Source organism: Oncorhynchus nerka, linkage group LG18 (assembly GCF_034236695.1).
Source record: "Oncorhynchus nerka isolate Pitt River linkage group LG18, Oner_Uvic_2.0, whole genome shotgun sequence".
Classification (NCBI taxonomy): Eukaryota; Metazoa; Chordata; class Actinopteri; order Salmoniformes; family Salmonidae; genus Oncorhynchus; species Oncorhynchus nerka.
This window is the reverse complement of record NC_088413.1, coordinates 55,504,083-55,526,933: the sequence shown is the minus strand read 5'-3', so window position 1 is coordinate 55,526,933 and position 22,851 is coordinate 55,504,083.

Genomic DNA, 22,851 nt, shown 5'->3' with positions numbered 1-22,851 from the left:
GGAGCGATGAGCTGACACCAGAGAAACAGAGGGTAGTTACTATGACGCTGCTCAATCTACTGTGTGCTTACGTGTAGACTGCGCTGAGTTGGTCCGTCCAGCCGAGCAAACAAACAAACACAAACAGCTGGTCCCACATGCCCCTAATGAGTGGGGGGCTGACTGGCAGAGCACACTCACCAGGCAGGGCAGCAGGGAGGCAGCAGGGTTTAGGTTACCCTCCATTGCTCTCAGCCTCCCCTGCCTTCCTCCCACCACTCAGCCTGTGTTTGGCATCTACACACTGGCTGGAGAGCTCAGGCAATCAAAGTGATAGGAGCAAGACAAGCGTGTTATACCTGCTAATGATGAGTGATGATATCCCTGGATGAAATGTCTCCCATAGAATAACCAAACTGAACAACAATAACCAGCATATGGTATTCTTAGCTGGCCTGATGAGCGGATATGCCAGGGGGGATATATTTCACCCTTTAAAAGGTGTGGGGGTGTCAGGTGTGAATGTGAGGGGTAAGGGACTGACTATGTGCCCTGTGTGAGGGGTAGGGGGTGAATGTGTGCCCTTATGAGGGTGAGTCAGAGTGGTGGGCCTGACGTGCTGCTGACAGTGTGGCCAGGGTTGGGACAGCTGGGAATGCAGACAAAGGCGTCCTAACACAGTCACGCTAATCAGGCAGGCCTGCTTACTGCTAGCTAGCCAGCTAATACCATTGTCTGCTACTACAACTAATCTGATAGTGATTAAGCAAAGCCACAGGTGAACTAACACTCTTTGAACTGCTGGGGCTTGACTTTACAGGATGTTCATGCTAACTAGATGAGCCTGCTGCTCGCTAATAGTGATACGGGGGACATCGATACAGTTACATATCAGAATAGGATTTTTGATCATATATTGTATTGCATTGTCTTGACAATATCACGATATTATTTTTGCCCATGTTGGCTTTACCTTCACAAAACCTCCATTATTTTTCCGTCATAGCTTGTTCTCCATCTTCCTTTTAAATAGGGAGCCAATTTGTTTTCTGGTCTTTTATTTCCATGACTGTTCCAAACTTTTTCTCTGGGCTCTCTGTTGTTCATCTGCAACAGACAAATAGTGAGCAATATGTTTGGACCATGGAATCGCAAGAAAATCACAGTATCTAATCACAATACACGCAGTGCCTTTAGAAATATTCACAAACATGGACTTTTTTCACATTTTGTTGTGTTACAAAGTGTGATTAAAATAGATTTAATTGTCATTTTTTGTGATCCATTTACACAAAATACTTTGTAATGTCAAAAACTTTCATTGTTCAATGGAAACAAAGTTTTAAAACTCTGACGCGTTTTTGCTGCATGGCCTTTGTCATGGAGTATGCAGCCAAAAAGCGAGTTTTAATATGAAGAGTGCCTTGGTCCTCCTTTCTTTTTGATGACCAATTGACCCCTTTTACCAAAGAGCACCTTCTGTCTACCAAAAACTACTACTGTGTAGCTTAGCAGCGCTTCCCTTCCTTCTTTTATTCTACAAATATCTGGATTAGATAAGTTTTCAACCCCCTGAGTCAATACATGTTGCAATTACCTTTGGCAGCGATTACAGCTGTGAGTCTTTCTGGGTAAGTCTCTAAGAGCTTTCCACACCTACAGCTGCATTGCTTGGTCTCTGGGATTTTAGACTGCTGTCGTAAAAAGGGCTTTCTAAGTAAATTTGATTGATTGTGCAACATTTACCCGTTATTCTTTTCAAAATTCTTCAAGCTCTGTCAAATTGGTTATCGCTAGACAACCATTTTCAGGTCTTGCCATAGTCAAAACTCTAACTAGACCATTCAGGAACAGTCACTGTCTTCTTGGTGAGCAACTCCAGTGTAGATTTGGTCTTGTGTTTTAGGTTACTGTCCTGCTGAGGGGTGAATTCATTACCCAGCGTCTGGTGGAAAGCAGATGGAACCGTGTTTTCCTCTAGGATTTTGCCTGTGCTTTGCTTCATTCCATTTCTTTTTATCCTGAAAAACTCTCCAGTCCTTGACAAATACAAGCATGCCCATAACATGATGCAGCCACCACTGTTATTGAAAATATGGAGAGTGGAATTCAGTTATGTGTTGTATTGATTTGCCCCAAACATAAGACTTTGTATTCAGGACAAAAAGTTAATTGCTTTATCACATTTTGACTTTACCACACTTTAGTGCCTTGTGGCAAACAGGATGCATGTTTTGGAATATTTTTTATTCTGTACAGGCTTCCTTCATTTCACTCTCTCAATTAGGTTAGCACTGTGGAGTAACTACAATGTTGCTGATCCAGCCTCAGTTTTCTCCTATCACAGTCATTAAACTGTAACTGTTTTAAAGTCACCATTGGACTCATGGGGAAATTCCTGAGCGGTTTCCTTCCTTTCCAGCAACTGAGTTAGGAAGCACGCCTGTATCTTTGTAGTGACTGGATGTATTGATACACCTTCCAAAGTGTAATTAATAACTTCACCATGCTCAAAGGGATATTCAATGCCTGATTTTTATTTGACCTATCTACCAATAGGTGCCCTTCTTTGTGAGTCATTGGAAAACCTCCCTGGTCTTTGTGGTTGATACTGTGCTTGAAATTCACTGATCGACTGAGGGACCTTACAGCCACAGTGAGCTCCAAAAGCATTGGGACAGTGCCACATTTGTTGTGATACAATGACTATGACGTTAATTTGCAGACTGTCAGCTTTAATTTGAGGGTATTTTCATCCATCTCAGATGAACTGTTTAGACATTACAGAACGTTTTGTACATAGTCCCCCCATTTTAGGGGACCAAAATAATTGGGACTAATTCACTTACATGTAGTAAAAGATGAAGTATTTAGTCCCATATTAATAGCACGCAATGACTACATTAAACTTGTGACTTTACAAATTTGTTAGCTGCATGATCTGTTTGTTTTGGTTGTGTTTCAGATTATTTTGTGCCCAATTGAAATGAATGGTAAATAATGTATTTTGACATTTTGTAGTCACTTTTAATGTAAATAAGAATATAACGTTTCTAAACACTTCTACATTCATGTGGATGCTACCATGATTACAGATAATCCTAAATGAATCATGAATAATGATGAGTGATAAAGTTACAGACACACAAATACTCTATCATTATAAGGGCACAAGGCGAGACCCAGATGCAGACACAGGAGGCAGATCGTCAGAGTCCAAGATGTTTATTAACAATCCAAAAACAGGCAAAGGTCAAAACTGGGAGGACTTAGTAGAAGAGAATAGAAAAGCAGGCGCAGGGGAAAAACACGCTGGTTGACTTGAACATACAAGACGAACTGGCACAGAGAGACAGGAAACACAGGGATAAATACACCAGGGAAAATAAGCGACACCTGGAGGGAGTGGGGACAATCACACGGACAAGTGAAACAGATCAGGGCCTGACAATCATACCACCCAAAAAAATGCTAACCTCCCCCTGTTATTGCAATGGTGAGAGGTTAGCATGTCTTGGAGGTATGATATTTGTGCGTGTGTAACCTTCTCACTCATCATTATTGATGATTCATTCAGGACTATCCGAAATCATGTTGGAATCCACATTAAGTGCTTAGAAACATATTCCTTCCTCTCCAGCAACTGAGTTAGGAAGGACGCCTGTATCTTTGTAGTGACTGGGTGTATTGATACACCATCCAAAGTGTAATTAATAACTTCACCATGCTCAAAGGGATATTCAATGTCGTTTTTTTTTCACCCATCTGACAATGGGTGCCCTTCTTTGCAAGGCATTGGAAAATCTCCCTGGTCTTTGTAGTTGAATCTGTTTTTGAAATTCACTACTCAACTGATGGACCTTACAGATAATTGTATGTGTGGGGTACAGAGATGAGGTAGTCATAAACAAAATTATGTTAAGCACTATTATTGCACACAGAGTCCATGTAATTTATTATGTGACTTATTAAGCAAACTTTTACTCCTGGGGTTGCATACTTATTGACTCAAGACATTTCAGCTTTTAATTTTTAATTAATGTAAAAAACAAACAAAACATTATGGGTTATTGTGTGTAAAAATCTCAATTTCATTAAAAAATGTGGAAAAAGTCAAGGGCTGGGAATACTTTCTGAAGTTATGAATACTTTCTGAAGTTATGAATACTTTCTGAAGTTATGAATACTTTCTGAAGTTATGAATACTTTCTGAAGTTATGAATACTTTCTGTAGGCACTGTAAGTAGGGATAAAGTGACTAATCAATAGATTAGGTAATAAACAGTAACAGCAGCGTATGTAATTAGTCAAAAGAGATGCAAAAAAGGATCAATGCAGATATTCTGTGTAGCTACTGGTTAACTACTTAACTAACTCAGACACACAGACACAGAATAGGCACAGGTAAACGATTGAAGTGATTCAAATCTAATTTTTTTGCATATCCGATTTGAATCTGTTCTTTTTCCTCCAGTCTGAACAGCCAAAAAGCACATGAAATCAGATATTTCAAGTTGTTTTTAGACTGTTATTTTGCATATCTTGTTGCTTGCTAGGCAATCTGTTGAACGTTTTTCAAGAACATGTGATAGTTAACTTAGCTTGTGTGTGTGTGTGTGGGGGGGGTAAACAGTAGTTTATTTAAGGGCTTGTTGAGTAGACTGGCTAATTGAATGTGCTAGAAAGCTAAATAGCTACCTAATTACTGTAGCTAGTTGACTGCAGTGGCTAGGCAAACAGGACTCATTTTGAAAGTTGGATCAACTCGTCCTTGAGGCTATAAAAGTGTGATTTTTAATATTCAAAGCAACTGGGAAACGTCCATGGCAGGCACTGTTGACAAATTAGCTTGCTACATAACTTCTGAGTGATAGGAAGCACGACACCTCCACCAATCAGCCTACACCATTGTGCATACACCCTTCGTTACTATGACCACTAGCGTAGTCATGTCAGCTAATGACTGCTGCCGGAACACACACAAACACGATTTGGTCACTTGTGACTTGTTGTTTGAACAGTCAGTATTCCAAAACAGATTTGAAAAACAAAACTGATTTGAGCATTTAGGCCTGGAGTGTGAACAAGGCATTAGAGAAGGAGAGTGAGTTCGAGTACTCAGGCCTCTCCAACATGGCATTGCACATTAGCCTCGTGTGTATGTGATACTGTTCACACACAGTTGAACAAACACTCTCTGCACAGCTGTGACGTCTGCACAGGTACACTCTTAGAAGAAAAGGTGCTATCTAGGACCTAAAAGCGTTCTTTGGCTGTCCCCATAGGAAAACCCTTTGAAGAACCCTTTTTTGGTTCCAGGTAGAACCCTTTTTGGTTCCAGGTAGAACCCTTTCCACAGATGGCTCTAAATGGAACCCAAATGGGTTCTACCTGGAAACAAAAAGTGTTATGCTATAGGGACAGGCGAAGAACCTTTTTTTCTAAGAGTGTAGGACTGTATCTGTGAGCTAACAGAATGACTGGTAGGGGGGAGTGGGGTAAGTTAAGCCAAAGGGGTAAGTTGAGCCACCCTTGTTTCTAGGGAATCATGCAAAAATGTATAATTTGACCAAATATTTAGGAAGAGGTCACAATCTAATGGAGTCTGTGAATGAAGAAACTGGAAAAAGTTAGCATGTTAGGTCCAAAAACAAATTTACACCAAATCAAATGAATGTATTGTTTTAGAGGGGATGCTTGTATCTATATCGAAGTATATGATTTTAAGATTGTTCTATACACCAGTCTGGGTCTCTATAAGCTTCAATATGAGGTCCTTAACCTAAAATAAAAGTGCATCCTTGTGGCTGTGTAAATTAATATAGTCAAATGTTTGCCTTGAGCCAATGGCAAGTTGAGCAAATTGAAGTGTTTTCTTCCTAGGTATAATGCAAGGCATTATTGCTGGCATATGAGGTAACAACAGGACATGTTTAAAAAAGTACAAAGCGTTTTTTACATGTTTAACCTGTGTTAAAAGATTAGAAAAAATATTAAAAGAAAAAAAAATCTATTGTGATTGTGTTGAATTGTGTTGAATTGTGTTTGGGAAATAAAGATAGACATGGTTTTAAAAAGGTAGTGGTCATATTCCCTTCAGTACAGAAATGGTGGCTTAACTTATCCTGTCCCACAGCTCAATTTACCACTGTTTTTGGACGAGATATGTTTTCAAAACTGTAATGTTTACATTCATTCTTACAATTTCCAGGGATACGCAACATCCTGAAACATATGTAGATATCTTTGTTAGAAATAATACTATATGTCCCTTGATGAAGTGATGCTGAATGTAAAACACCACAACAACTTACCCCACTCTCCCCTACCTGTGAGGAAGTAACTCATTGGGAGCTTCCTGTTTTATATAATGGCCAATGTCTCATGAATCTATTAATACACAAGGCATTATTCTCCAGCATTGGATCTTCAATGCACCATTCTTTCAGCCTGTAATACAGCCTACAGTGCACGTACACACATGTAAGGGCTTTGTTTGTTATCAGCAGGAACTTGGGTCTACACGAGAGAGGAAATGTTACTGGTTCCCACCATAACTCAGAAAGGCCTAATCAGTAATGGGGCTTGATGAATGGAACAGTAAAGAGTGGCTTTGTCACAAGCTATAAACAAAGAGTAGGTCTATCCAACAATTACAAGCTGTGCTTCAGGACTCACTACATATCCAACGCGGTCGGAATCTCACATTTAAAGCCAGAAGAGATCAGCGGAATTTGACATGTAGACCCCCCAGTGATGTGGTGTGGAAATGACAGTCTTCACAGCCTAAACACTGGCTAAATCACCGTGGGAGTTATACGACTTCCACTGTATGCAAATCAGAGGAAGATTACTACCGTAAAACTCCAGCTGTAGCCTAGGCCCCACCCTCACTCCTCCAACATCCCCACGAATCCATTCCATGCTCCCTGATGACGGGGGTAGTGGGGGGAGGACCCTCAAATAATTGCAACAAATGTTTCCGGTGATACCTGGCAGCGACCCAGAAGACATCAGCAGGCTTCCTCCAGGTCCCAGTGCTGGGCCTGGGAGGCCTTTCATAAACACTGCAGGAATGACAGTCCCACTGAAGCCTGAGCTAAATTTAGCCCCCACACAGAAAGGTGATTGGTGGGCAGAGAGAGACGCCTGCTCTGGCTGTGGCGGGGGTCTGGAAGATAATCTTTCCTTTTCTATTCATGTTGTCGACCGATTCATAACCAGGGACAGACATGTCAAAGCCGGTGCATGAGAGAATGTTTGCATGTCACTGCTGTGTTGCCGTGTCATAACTAGGGGCAGGAGATTTTTCCTCACCACGTGACCTGACCAGTTTTTCATGGCTATAATCATAATCAGTCAATCATGACAGTTTCCCTGTTACTGCACTGTTCACACAGTCCACTTAAACCGACTCCCTACCTCCTCCACTGTCATTGTTACTGTGAGAACAGGATGCTAAGGGTGGTGTGGTGTGGGGTGTGGTGGGGGGTTGACTCCATACTGTTGCGGTGCTGACTTAAGACACATACTGGATTTATTGCATTAGCTTTGATGTAATGATGGTGCTCGCTGTGGTTCTGTTCTCCCTCACCTGTTGGTTCGGTGCCGGAGTCTGTTGATAATAAGAGGGATGACAGGGTTTGTGTGTGCGCTAATGACAGTGGTGTGTGTGTGTGTGTGTGTGTGTGTGTGTGTGTGTGTGTGTGTGTGTGTGTGTGTGTGTGTGTGTGTGTGTGTGTGTGTGTGGTAAACAGTAGTTTATTTAAGGGCTTGCTGAGGAGACTGGCTCCTTTGCCAAGGCTGGGAAAGTCTTACTGGGAGAGACAGTCTGGCACTGGTCTCCCTGCCTGCCACTCCCACAGACAGTCTGGAGCTGTGTACCCCCGCCCCCAACCCTCCTCCAACACAACCAAACCCACACCCCCTACACTACCACACCCAAGGCCTTCCCAGGCTGCTACTGCTGCTACTGCTTTACAATCAACTGAAACACACACTCACTCCCACCCCACCACGCCCATTGGCCCGGTGCCAATTCCTGAACTTATCACAGCTTGTCACAACAGTTTCAACAAACAAATTATTTAGAGAAGGGAAATTGGTTTGCAAGTGCTGAGTAAATCATCAAGACCTGTGCTATGATTATTATCCTCACCACAGAAAGTGAACTGCTTTCCCTAGTGTTGAATGAAGATCCCATTCATCCACTTACACTCAAATGGCTCAACATGTAAGAACAAAGCCCTGGTGCAAACTCTGTGGTACAGTCACAGTCTGGGAGGTGGGGGTCTATGATGTCATCCAGCCCATAGAATCCACGTCATGTCTGCCTGCTCCTCTCCCATCACTTCGGCTAATGACCTGAAGGGCCAGTCCGTATGCAGCTAGTTGGGAGAGAGAGAGAAACATATCTGAGATGGATACAAGACGCTTCAGATGGAAAAACAGCAGAGGCTCTTATTGTGGTGGCTATAGTGATGTCTAAAGCACTGCTAATTCAATTTCGCAAAGGTCAAGACAGAAAGAAGCAATGTTCTTTTCTTTGCACAGGAAGTACAGTGAAAAGTTTGGATTTGGGGTGTGGCGGTAGTCCCCTATTGATCAAAGCCAGTAAGAAGTAAATCAGCCACTCATAGAGGCTCTGCTCTTTGTTGAGTCACATACCATACCCTCAGGCTATGTGTTCAGAGGTTTACACTACGCAAAAGTATTTCACTCATCAATGCAGACTATCTATCTATATATGTCGGGCCTGCGCTCTCTTGTTTGTCCAGACAAGCTTAGACAGAAAGTAGCTGTTTAGGCAGAAAGTGGCTTAGCATTGACAGTAATGTGTGAGAGGGGAACAAAGGAGATTTCACGCCTTTATGTATTAAGGGTTCACAAGCCTCTTACAGTTTCTCAAATGATGTCGTCTTCTTACAGCCGTTTGAGATCAGTGATGAGATAAGAACGTGTTTATTTTAAGCTTTGCCAAATTCTTTAGGCTCAGGCTGGAGATGAGAAGAGATGGTTCAGGCTGGAGATGAGAAGAGATGGGTTTGTGTTGGCAAAGACAGGCCGAGCTGGGTAATCACCAAGAGTGGAGAAACTTGGCTATACAGTAGAGAGAGGCACTTTATACCAACCAGCTCCAATCTCCTGTCTGCATATCCTGACATGATGTAGGTGATGCACTTTCACAAGGTAAGACAGGTAGGGCGTGAGGAGGATGTGGAGCGTCAGTTCTGGGATAAGGTAGGGCAGAATAAATATTAATGGTGACACTGTGATGAGTGAGTATGTCTGGTCTAGTCTCTGGACTAGTCTGTGGTGTGTCATGGAATCAAAGTTGTATACGAGGCCTTTAATGAGAAATTTGTGGGAGAAATTTGACTTTAATTCTTAAACATCTAAGCCGTTGGGTTGTGGGGTTCTAAAATGACATATGGAATTGTTTTAAGATGGTCATACTATGGATCTTAGGACCCCTTTAGGTATAACACATTTTTGGCCTGCTCAGAGCAACGCATTGAACAACACTCATAAATGGCAAAAAAAAGAAAGTCACGGAGAACACCATCGTGTTTGTGAGAATCTCCCTTTTTCACAGTGGGTGACATCAAACCAAGATGGCGGTGCAGTAGGACGTGTATATCTGTCTTTGTCTTATCCCGTGTCTTATCTCTTGCAAATAGCCAGTCTTTTTTGTATATATCTTAATCTCACTTCTATCTACGAACTAAATATACTTTCCTGCAACCTGCCTCACCCAATGTGGTGCGGATCTGTTATTGTTATTCCTTATAACTGGAACTTTCATCAGGAGCTAGCCAGCTAACTAGCTACTAGTCTTTGTTAGCCACGGCTAGCTGGCCTCGCCTTTTTTTCCCCGGAATCAGCCAGCCTTAGCTCGGACAATCACCTGCCAGTCTGCACAGCGTGATATCAACCCAGGGCATATCGGACTGTGTCTCTCTACCATATCACGTTATTCCTGCAGCTCTCGATCATTACACTGGATCATTACTCCTAGCTAGCTGCAAACGAGTGGCTACTGTTAGCTAACGCCTCTGTCCTGAACCAAGCACCAGCTAGCCTCGAGCGAGGCCCATATACAAACTAATTCTAGGGCTACAATTACCTCCTTTGCCAATTGGCCTGGACCCTTTATTGTCGACACTGAGCCCCGCCGATCCATCACGACTGGACTGCCGACGTGATCGCCCAATGTGGTCTCAACAGGCTATTCTGCTACGATATCGCCGCAGAACCATCTACTAGCCCTGGCCCATTAGCTTTTCTGCTGTGTCCCCTGCTCGCCCAGTGTAGTAGTGAATACCGTAAAGCACCCTGTCTCACCTAATGCTATACTTTTGACCCTATGATCACTCGGCTACACAGCTGATGCCCCCTGGACTGTTTCAATAACACGATACCTCATTTTGTTTAGCTGTCGGCCCCAGTCTCAAACTCAGGTCCTGTATGTATCTAACTGACCCGCTCTGCCCTTTCTTTGCCATTTACCCGTTGTTGTCTTAGCTCTCCTGATCAACACCTGTGATTGCTTTATGCCTCTCTCTAATGTCAATATGCCTTGTCTACTGCTGTCTTGGCTAGTTGTATTGCTTTATTTCACTGTAGAGCCCTCAGTCCCTCTCAAATTGCCTTAGATAGCTCTTTTGTTCCACCCCACACACATGCGGAGATCTCACTTATGTTATTGATAACTCCAGAGATGAAACCTCTCTCCTCATCACGCAACGCATAGGTTTACCTCCACTGTACTCACATCTTACCATACCCTTGTCTGTACATTATGTCTTGAATCTATTCTACCACACCCAGAAATCTGCTCCTTTTATTCTCTGTCCCCAACGCACTAGACGACCAGTTCTTATAGCCTTTAGCCGTACCCTTATCCTGCTCCTCCTCTGTTCCTCTGGTGATGTAGAGGTTAACCCAGGCTCTGTAGTCCCCAGTTCCACTCCTATTCCCCAGGTGCTATCATTTGTTGACTTCTGTAACCGTAAAAGCCTTGGTTTCATGCATGTTAACATCAGAAGCCTCCTCCCTAAGTTTATTTTTTCACTGCTTTAGCACACTCCGCCAACCCTGATGTCCTAGCCGTGTCTGAATCCTGGCTTTTAGGAAGGCCACCAAAAATTCTGAAATTTCCATCCCCAACTATAACATTTTCTGCAAAGATAGAACTGCCAAAGGGGGCGGAGTTGCAATCTACTGCAGAGCTAGTCTGCAGAGTTCTGTCATGCTATCCAGGTCTGTGCCCAAACAGTCTCTCACTGTTGCCACTTGTTACAGACCCCCCTCAGCCCACAGCTGTGCCCTGGACACCATATGTGAATTAATTGCCCTCCATTTATCTTCAAAGTTTGTACTGTTAGGTGACCTAAACTGGGATATGCTTAACACCCCGACCGTCCTACAATCTAAGCTAGATGCCCTCAATCTCTCCCAAATGATCATGGAACCTACCAGGTAAAACCCCAAATCCGTAAACTTGGGCACCCTCATATATATCATCCTGACCAACCTGCCCTCTAAATACACCTCTGCTGTCTTCAACCAGGATCTCAGTGATCACTGCCTCATTGCCCGCGTCCATAATGGGTCCGCGGTCAAATGACCACCCCTCATCACAGTCAAACGCTTCCTAAAACACTTCAGCGAGCAGGCCTTTCTAATTGACCTGGCCCGGGTATCCTGGAAAGATATTGACCTCATTCCATCAGTAGAGGATGCCTGGTTATTCTTTAAAAATGCTTTCCTCACCATCTTAAATAAGCATGCCCCATTCAAAAAATGTAGAACCAGGAACAGATATAGCCCTTGGTTCACTCCAGACCTGACTGCCCTTGACCAGCATAAAGACCAGCACAAAAACATCCTGTGGTGTAGTGCATTCGCATCGAATAGCCCACGCGATATGCAACTTTTCAGGGAAGTTAGGAACCAATATACACAGTTAGGAAAGCAAAGGCTAGCTTTTTCAATCAGAAATTTTCATCCTGTAGCACAAACAAAACGTTCTGGGACACTGTAAAGTCCATTGAGAATAAGAGCACCTCCTCACAGACAAGGAAACACTGTCACCACCGATAAATCTATGATTATCGAGAATTTCAATAAGCATTTTTCTACAGCTGGCCTTGCTTTCCACCTGGCTACCCCTACCCCGGTCAACAGCTCTGCACCCCCCCACAGCAACTTGCCCAAGCCTCCCCATTTCTGCTTCACCCAAATCCAGATAGCCAATGTTCTGAAAGAGCTGCAAAATCTCAACCCCTACAAATCAGCTGGACTAGACAATCTGGACCCTCTCTTTCTAAAATTATCAGGCGCAATTGTTGCAACCCCTATTACTAGCCTGTTCAACCTCTCTTTCGTATCGTATGAGATCCCCAAAGATTGGAAAGCTGCCGCGATCATCCCCCTCTTCAAAGGGGGAGACACTCTTGACCCAAACTTTTACAGACCTATATTTATCCTACCCTGCATTTCTAAGGTCTTTGAAAGCCAAGTTAATAAACGTCTCCGCTATGCAATCTGGTTTCCGAGCTGGTCATAGCTGCCCCTCAGCCACGCCCAAGGTCCTAAACGATATCATAATCGCCATCGACTAAAGACAATACTGTGCAGTCGTATTCATCAACCTAGGCTTTTGACTCTGTCAGTCACCGCATTCTTATCGGCAGACTGAACAGCCTTGGTTTCTCAAATGACTGCCTCGCCTGGTTCACCAACTACTTCTCAGATAGAGTTGAGTGTGTCAAATCGGAGGGCCTGTTGTCCAGACCTCTGGCAGTCTCTATGGGGGTGCCACAGGGTTCAATTCTCGGGAATGCTCTTTTCTCTGTATACATCAATGATGTCGTTCTTGCAGCTGGTGATTCTCTGATCCACCTCTACGCAGACAACACCATTCTGTATACTTCTGGCCCTTCTTTGGACTCTGTGTTAACTAACCTCCAGACGATCTTCAATGCCATGCAACTCTCCTTCCGTGGCCTCAAACTGCTCTTAAATGCAAGTAAAACTACATGCATGCTCTTCCACCCGATCGCTGCCCGCACCGGCCCGCACTCCTAGCATCTCTACTCTGGACGGTTCTGACGTTGAATATGTGGGCAACTTCAATACCTAGGTGTCTGGTTAGACTGTATACTCTCCTTCCAGACTCATATTAAGTATCTCCAATCCAAAATTAAATCTAGAATCATCTTCCTATTTCGCAACAAAGCATCCTTCACTCATGCTGCCAAACATACCCTCGTAAAACTGACTATCCTATCGATCCTTGACTTCGGCGATGTCATTTACAAAATAGCCTCCAACACTCAACTCAATGCTTTCGTTGGCTGGCCCTCACCTCATATTCGTCGCCAAACCCACTGGCTCCAGGTCATCTATAAGTCCTTGCTAGGTAAGGCCCCGACTTATCTCAGCTCACTGGTCACCATAGCAGCACCCACCCGTAGCACGCGGTATATTTCACTGGTCACCCCCAAAGGCAATTCCTCTTTGGCCGCCTTTCCTTCCAGTTCTCTGTTGCCAATGACTGGAAAGAATTGCAAAAATCACTGAAGCTGGAGACTCATATCTCCCTCACTAACTTTAAGCATCAGCTATCAGAGCAGCTTACAGATCATTGCACCTGTACATAGCCCATCTGTAAATAGTCCATCCAACTACCTCATCCCCATATTGTTATTTATTTATTTTCTCCTTTGCACCCCAGTATCTCTACCCGCACATTAATCTTCTGCACATCTATCATTCCAGTGTTTATTTGTGAAATTGTAATTAATTTGCCACTACGGCCTATTTATTGCCTTACCCCCCTAATCTTACCTCATTTGCACACACTGCATATAGACATTTCTATTGTGTTATTGACTGTGCGTTTGTTTATTCCATGTGTAACTCTGTGTTGTTGTTTGCGTCACACTGCTTTTCTTTATCTTGGCCAGGTCGCGGTTGTAAATGAGAACTTGTTCTCAACTGGATTACCTGGTTAAATAAAGGTGAAATAAAAGTAAATAAAATAAAATTAGTTTGTATCTCAAACGGTTTGGATGCTACAAACAGAAGTTGGCACATCGATGGTACCGACTTCAGACGAGTCCCCTGATGCTTGTCGTGGTTGTAGAGCCAAACGGAGACCATCATCGTGCTCGTGAGAAGTTTCTAGGTCATACCGCTCAGACGCTACAGACGTTTTCATGAGAAGACCGATTTTTGTGATGTCTCATGGTCAAATCAAATAAAACACTGCTCTACCACCTTTCTCCACAGATGTGAGACATTGGCGGATGTGATGGATTAAGACGCATTCAATGTAAAAAGAACCTGATATCTTTAGCTTAAACTGACAGATTTTTTTATTTTATTATGTTACTTAGATTGAGGCACCTGTGCGTCAATCGATTCTAGGGTTTTTAATCATGGGGTGGTGCTTATATTTGTCCTGTACACACTTGCACAATAGTGTAATGTAAATGTGTTTCCCAACTCCCCCTGAGACACCCACAGGGAGTGGGGTCACAATTGTCCAGTGCCCCTGGAGTAATTAGGGTTAAGTGCCTTGCTCAAAGACACATCAACAGATTTTTCACCCTGTCGGCTCCAGGATTCAAACCATCAGCCTTTCGGTTACCGCCCAACCCTCTAAAATCAAGGCTACCCACCACCTAGTGGATCTCAAGCTATATGTGCAAACTCTAGTATAATTGATGCCCTGTCTGCCAGAAACATGCACACACACTCCTGAGGGCAGCAGCTGCTGTGGACCCCATGCCTGACCAGTTCCCTAACAACCTTAACGAACACTGACACACATACACTGACACATGACACACACACCAAAATACACCGACACAAGCAATGTCCCCGGCATCAACACCAACACACTCCTGTTACCATACCCAGGTCACAGTGTTTTTCATATGTATTCACTCAGCTGCTAGGGCCAACCACTGCAGGAACATGAAGGGGAATCTGTGAGCTGGGGTTGTCTGTGGTGTCTCAGATTCCCTTTCAGGTCAAAGGTCTGTGCATCACAACAGACTGCAGATCTCAGCTGTGACTTTCTGAAGGTTTGTTTTTCTGATAATATCAGCACAAGCCAAGCAGATTTTGAAAGCATCCCTCTCTGTCTGAGTTTCTATTGGAGTGATGAGCGAGCCTGTTACCGATCACACCATCCATGTGTCAGGAGCCTGGATCTGAATCCGAACCATGTGCTGGAAATTCTTGGAGTGAGTGGAGCATAGCCCCATCTAACCTGTCTGTCCGGGGCTGCTGCAGGATCTCAAGGAAGGGGAGGTGGTGGAGGAGGAGCTGGCCAGGAGACTTGGTGAGGCTCCACGGTCTTGGATGCTGTCAGCTAAAGCCCAGCATGGAACACTTTGACTGGGGCTGATCAACAACAGGAGGAATGGGGGATAGGGAAAGGACTGAGGACAAAGGTACTTGGCTAAACGCCCACAAGGTTTGAGATTAGGATCACCACAAACTCTACTGACCTGTAACATTGTACAAGATTTTTTAACTCCTACACCAGAGGATAATATGTACCTTGTCCTGGTGTGTCTGGCTCCTTTTAAAGCTTTCATCCCTAATATTTGAATATGGGGGATAGAATTCTGAGGTAAACCTGTTTTCTCCTTGCGACTGTCATCTTTATGATTTCTCTTAATGTTCTGGCATGGATATGACGTTATGACTCAAATGACAAAAACGTACAGCACATGCAGGGAAAACATGGTAAATGAATAATGCTGAAGCTAAACCTGTCTGCAGATGGTTAAGGGGGAGACAGGGAGTGAGGCTGTAGCTGGCCTGGAGCCCATGGCTGTATAAGGTTGTGCAGCCTGTCAAAGGGTAGTTTTGTCTATCATTCTGCTGCTGAACCTGTGGAACAGCTGGGATTCAAACTTTCCCCAAACAGACAGACACATCATCTTCATAGGTGAATATCTTTAGAGTGGGGCTACCTTTGAATAGTGTCCAACTCACTAACCTGTTCTGTCTAGCCAGTAGGCCTAGGAGTTCGACTAGAGCACAGGGTGTGGAGCTATGGTCAGTGGCGTACCACACACACCCACAGCCCTCGCAATGCGGGGGTGCCCACAAGCTCTGGGGGCCCCCTGGAAATTAGCTTTATAAAAACAGCAACATTTTCTCTCATCCTCAAGGCAAAATGTGTAGATTAGCTATAAAACTGAATTTCAGGCAGTTCAGCCTGCCATCTTTCCTGACTGTGATCTGTGTCAATGATCTGGGCAAAAATAAGTGTGTAGAGAGTGACTTCTACAAAAAGTATCGTCAGGTAAAGTCATTAAGGCCTGGGTGGGTTCAGGCCTGTGTATCTGGGTCATTGTGGTTAAAAGCAGCAGCAGCAGGTCAGGGAATACCTTGGGTACTCCAGTGCTGTATGGGATGCCCTGACACTGCGAAAGCCCTCACTACGCTACCCTGGGTTAGTCTATTACTGACCCAGTCCCATGTATTTACCTGATGTGGGCACTACATTACCCTGGATCATTCTTTTCATAGAGACTCAACCCTGGTCCACTGACCCAACACCACCACCACCACCACCATCTCTACTACCACCACCACCACCACCACCACCACCCCCACCACCTCTACCTGCACCCCCTCACCACCTCTACCACCTCTACCACCATCACCACATCTACCACCACCACCATCACCACCTCTACCACCACCATCACCACCTCTACAACCACCACCACCATCACATTTAACATTACATTTAAGTCATTTAGCAGACGCTCTTATCCAGAGCGACTTACAAATTGGTGCTTTCAACTTATGACATCCAGTGGAACAGCCACTTTACAATAGTGCATCTAGGTCTTTAAAGGGGGGTGAGAAGGATTACTTTATCCTATCCTAGGTATTCCTTAAAGAGGTGGGGTTTCAGGTGTCTCCGGAAGGTGGTGATTGACTCCGCTGTCCTGGCGTCGTGAGGGAGTTTGTTCCACCATTGGGGGGCCAGAGCAGCGAACAGTTTTGACTGGGCTGAGCGGGAACTGTACTTCCTCAGTGGTAGGGAGGCGAGCAGGCCAGAGGTGGATGAACGCAGTGCCCTTGTTTGGGTGTAGGGCCTGATCAGAGCCTGGAGGTACTGAGGTGCCGTTCCCCTCACAGCTCCTTAGGCAAGCACCATGGTCTTGTAGCGGATGCGAGCTTCAACTGGAAGCCAGTGGAGAGAGCGGAGGAGCGGGGTGACGTGAGAGAACTTGGGAAGGTTGAACACCAGACGGGCTGCGGCGTTCTGGATGAGTTGTAGGGGTTTAATGGCACAGGCAGGGAGCCCAGCCAACAGCGAGTTGCAGTAATCCAGACGGGAGATGACAAGTGCCTGGAATAGGACCTGCGCCGCTTCCTGTGTGAGGCAGGGTCGTACTCTGCGGATGTTGTAGAGCATGAACCTACAGGAACGGGCCACCGCCTTGATGTTAGTTGAGAACGACAGGGTGTTGTCCAGGATCACGCCAAGGTTCTTAGCGCTCTGGGAGGAGGACACGATGGAGTTGTCAACCGTGATGGCGAGATCATGGAACGGGCAGTCCTTCCCCGGGAGGAAGAGCAGCTCATCACCACCTCTACAACCACCACCACCATCACCACCTCTACCACCACCATCACCACCTCTACCACCACCACCATCACCACATCTACCACCACCACTACCACCACCTCTACCACCACCATCACCACCTCTACCACCACCATCACCACCTCTACAACCACCACCACCATCACCACCTCTACCACCACCACCACCACCTCTACCACCACCACCATCACCACATCTACCACCACCACTACCACCACCACTACATCCACCACCAGCCCTACCACTACTACCACCACCTCCAACACCACCACCTCTACCACCACCATCATTACCACTACCACTACAGTACCACCACCACTACTGTGTTAACCTCATGTGGATACACCTCACTCGTGGGATCCTAGGAAGTCCTGAAATGGGCTGTCCATTTTCTACCAGATGTATTTTCCTCTCCAGCATATTATCCGGTAGAGTGACACAGGGATTTTTTTAGTTTTTAGTTTATTTGATTTAGTTCATTCGTGATTGCAGTCGACAAGACTGAATTATCCAGAATGCAGAGATACATAGACAATCCTTAAAAAACACAAGATGCTACATTCAATAAAAAATGTCCTAGCTAACAAGAAATTACAATTTAAAAGTCTAATTTGGTTATTAAACAGTCTGATGACAGTCTATTTATCTTTGCATTGATGCTGGACAGTTGTCTCTGGTTGCGGAGGACTCTACCAGTGCTGTTTCCCCTTCTGTGTAGTAGGATGTCATATAGAGAGAGGGTGGTCAGGTTGGTGCATCATGCCAGGGACCAATCTTACTGCTGCTTGTTCTCTCTGTGACCGTAGTGGTGGAAGGTTCAGTGGAATGCTAGCCTTAAAGCACTGGACAGCCCAATGTTGTTGATGAAGCCAGTTTCCAGTGTATCCTCAAAGATGACTCTGAGTGGACTTGTGGAGCAGGAAGAGACAAGATGACCCCACCCTGTGGGACCCCAGATGTTACCGCTGTCCATGAGCTGTACATTCCATTTGTAGTCACCCTCTGTGTTCCCCCTGTTGTGGAGTTGTGAAGCCAGGTTAATAGCCTTGGACACAGACACAGACTGGCCAGATGCTGGAGGAGTTAACATGGTCAACATGTCTGCCAACAGAATCTGGATCGTTGTGGGTTTCTTTGAGTCTGTTTCTATAAGCCAGGTGTGTTAGGCTATGACCAGCACATTTGTTGTGTTGTGTTTAGGCAAGTATGCATACTGTTTTTTGCATTCTTCAAGAGCAACTGGTATGTGCTTCTTGACAATGAGCCTTTCCTGACTTTGCCCAGACAGGATGTTATAGAGATTGGTAAATCACCAATCACTTTTCTCTCCAGGAATGGGGACCTTAGGAAAAGGGCAGATGTTAGTGAGTGACCACTGGAGCTAGATCCTCTGCAAATTCCTTCAGTAACCTCTGTGAAGTTCTTCAGGTTAGATGGCTGGTTAAACGTTGAACAGACCAGATGATTCATCCCATTATGGCAACAGCTCTGTGTTAATCATTGAACTAACTGACACCAGAACATAATCACAGGCCAGTCATCTGATGGGCTGCGAAACTGTGGTATGCCACTGGCTATGAGGACATGTCTCCTCCTTAAAGGCATGATGCTATCTGAGAGAGAGGTGACATGACGGGGAAGGGTGAAGAGGGCCGTGACCTGTCTCAAAGTGTTCCTCTGTAGCCTACTCCACTCTACGCAGGGGTGAGTTCACAGGAGTCACTTAAACATGTTTCCTTTGTCTCAGTTTGCCATTCTGAAGAGAAGGTCCACCCTTTCAGAGGAAGTTAGCAATCCAGTGCCAAGCTGGGGAATATTGGAGAAAGGCCTATGGAGAGAGAAAGAGGTGTTTGGTTCAAAGGCCTAAGAGTCAGACGTCAGCAGAAAGTTGACTCCCAAAATGGTTTCACACGGTGGAAAAACACAGGTCCTTTCTTGTTTCGGACATCAAAGGAAACCTCTTTTTAATGCTGGTCATGTTCATGTGTCAGGTTGATCCGTATTTATACATGAACCTGTCTGGAGCTAGACTGCTACTGTGATCAAACCAGTAATGTCCTGATACCGCAGTAGCCATATATTGTGTTTGATGTAATAATCATAATACATTGTTCCTTCTAAAAAAGGCCCACTCCTTTATAAACTGATTGAAAATGCATCTAAATATCATAGAGTGGCCCTTTAATGGAAAACCCCCCAAATGCCTATCATCTAGATGGAACTACATGAGCATAAGTCTCCTCCTGAGCCATCTAAAACAAGTCATAATGGCTGTGAATATACTGTACTGTCATTTTTCAGTTAAGCTCTTCCTATATGCATCTTATGACTACGGTCTACTCTTTGATTTAGTCCATTTTTGGGCTGTCATGTTGTGGGTTTTTCTCATGCAGGAAATCTCTGTAGAAATGGGCAGATGAGAACACGTTTGATAAAAAACACCAACCCAGAAGCTCAACATGTGGGTGGATTCTAATGAATGACTGAAAAGAATGTATGATTTGTATCATCCTTTCTAATATCGTCTTCCTTTGACGGTGTACATTTTCACATTTTAGCTGCTGCCCGTGGTTGTTGGTTTTGATTTCATTTCATTTCTTCTGTAACCACATGTACAAAAATGCACCTCAGTACTCCGACAGCAGCCATATGGATTTCATACCTTTACTGCAGAGTGAAAGTAATGTTTTGAATCAGAGGGAGACAGACTAGTGAGACAAAGAGAGACACAGAGAGAGAAGCCCAGAGAGACAGACACAGAATGAGCAACAGAGCACAGTGCAGGTTTTGACACTGACAGGGTTTTGTGAAAGAGCCACACCACTCTCACGCTTGACATGCTGTCCCATTATGACAGGCGATTTGGGACTTAATCACGCATTAAGCCTTATTGTTGCACCTCCGGCCAACTGTTGACACAGAGCTCGGTCAATCCGGTGATCGCACCACGGTCACCATGTCCTGGGCCAACCCCTCAGGCGCTGTTCACTGGGCCACCGTGAGTGCAAATGGCATGACGTAAGGCCGTTCAGTCTCTGTGTGTGTGTGAGAGAGGGAGGAGAGAGAGAGAGAGAGAGAGAGAGAGAGAGAGAGAGAGAGATAGAGAGAGAGAGAGAAAAAGAAAGAGAGAGAGAGAGAGAAAGAAAGAGGGAGAGAGAGAGAGAGAGAGAGAGAGAGAGAAAAGAAAGAGAGAGAGAGAGAGAGAGAGAGAGAGAGAGAGAGAGAGAGAGAGAGAAGAGAAAGAGAGAGAGAGAGAGAGAGAGAGAGAGAGAGAGAGGGTCAGAGGGTCAACACGTTCGTGTGACCGGGTGTCTGTCTGTGCAGCATCCACTGAACTGGCGCTGACTAGAAGCTTGCTATGGTGTCTGGACTAGAGCAGTTTAAGGGCCATCACACATTGCTGGGCCTTTTAGCGAATGGACACAATAGTGTTACCCTAATATTTACTAAAATTCTAACGGATGAATTTATTCTACCATTGTACTGACAAAACACTGTAAAGCATCTACACGTATATAATTTACAAATGAATGTGCATACACTTGTATCACTTTGCATCACATCTGTCACACCCTGATCTGTTTCACCTGTCTTGTGCTTGTCTCTACCCCCCACCAGGGGTCTCCCATTTTCCCCCATTATCCCCTGTGTACTCATATCTGTTGGTCTGTTGCCAGTTCGTCTTGTCTTGTCAAGTCTTACCAGCGTGTTTTCCCATTTTCCAGTATCTCTAGCTTCTGTTTTCTCCTCCTCCCGGTTCTGACCATTCTGCCTGCCCTGACCCTGAGCCTGCCTGCCATTCTGTCCCTTATTGACGCTGTTTTGGATTACCGACCTCAGCCTGCCCTGACCCTTAACCTGCCTGCTATCCATTACCTGTCAGATGCTGACCTGGTTACGAACCTCTGCCTGTCCTCGACCTGCCCTTTGCCCTTATAATACATTATCTGAGAACTGAACCATCCGCCTCCTGTGTCTGCATCTGGGTCATATCCTGAGTCGTGATAGGTCTAACTGGCACCGACTGGACCAGCAGACTCGGACCAGCTACGCATAGCTGTCGTCGTCCAAGGATTCGCCATTGGTAGACACGGGGAAGTACCTCAAGATCTTATGGAAAGACTCCAGTCCTTGGCGGAATGCCATGATCCTGCTTTCACTTCCGTTGCTGGAGCAGTTCCACAGGTTATCTACTAAGCAGCAAGCCACAACAGTAACCACCCAGACTGTCAGTTACCCCGCTACTAGCGGAGCTTCTCCCCAATCTACCCCGGCTTCCCAAGAACCCCGCTTACCTCCTCCGGAGCGCTACGCTGGAGATCCAGGATCCTTCTGGGCGTTTCTCTCCCAGTGTTCTTTCACCTTTGAGCTGCAGCCCTCTTTGTTTTCCTTAGATCGCGCCAGGACAGCGTACTTGATAACTCTGATATCTGGAAGGGCTCTCGCCTGGGCTACGGCGGTGTGGGAGCAACAATCCACCGTATGTCTCAGTCTGCAGGAGTTTTTGGCGGAGGTTAGAAAAGTGTTCGATTCTCTGTTGTCCGGGTTGAGAGGCTGCTCGTAAGCTACTGCAACTGGTGCTGGAGCTACCCTGGTGTCGGAGCTGGGAATCCCCACACAACCCGTCTCTATTCCCATGGACGTCAGAGCACTGGATGGGCGCTCTTTTGGCAGAGTCACCCACAATATGTTTCCCATTAACCTGAGAGTGTCAGGTAATCACAATGCGTATATGCAGTTCCTGCTCATTGAATCCCCTTATGCACCCGTGGTTTTGGGGTTTCATGGCTCCAGGGGCACAATCCTCTGATTGACTGGGATTGTTGCAGCCGGTTCTGCCAAGCATATTGTCTGAAGTCGGCGCAGCCTGCCCCGGGATGTCTTCCTGCGGGCTTGGGAGAAGCCTCGGATCTCTCCGCCATTCTCGGGGAGAACCAGGATCTCTGGGAGGTTTTCAACAAGGTGCTACATCTCTCCCTCCGCATCAACCCCACGACTGACAATCTTCTCAAAGTACGGGTACGTCATTGCTGCTGGAAAAATTCAGATGGACTCTGACAAGGTGAGAGCGGTGGTGGACTGGCCTCAACCCACATCCAGAGTGCAGATGGAATGTTTCCTGGGGTTTGCTCATTTCTACCACCCCTTTATCCGGCAGCTAACCATTTCCTTGACTCTGACCATTCCCTGGTCCTGGATTGGGCTCATTTGTCCAGACT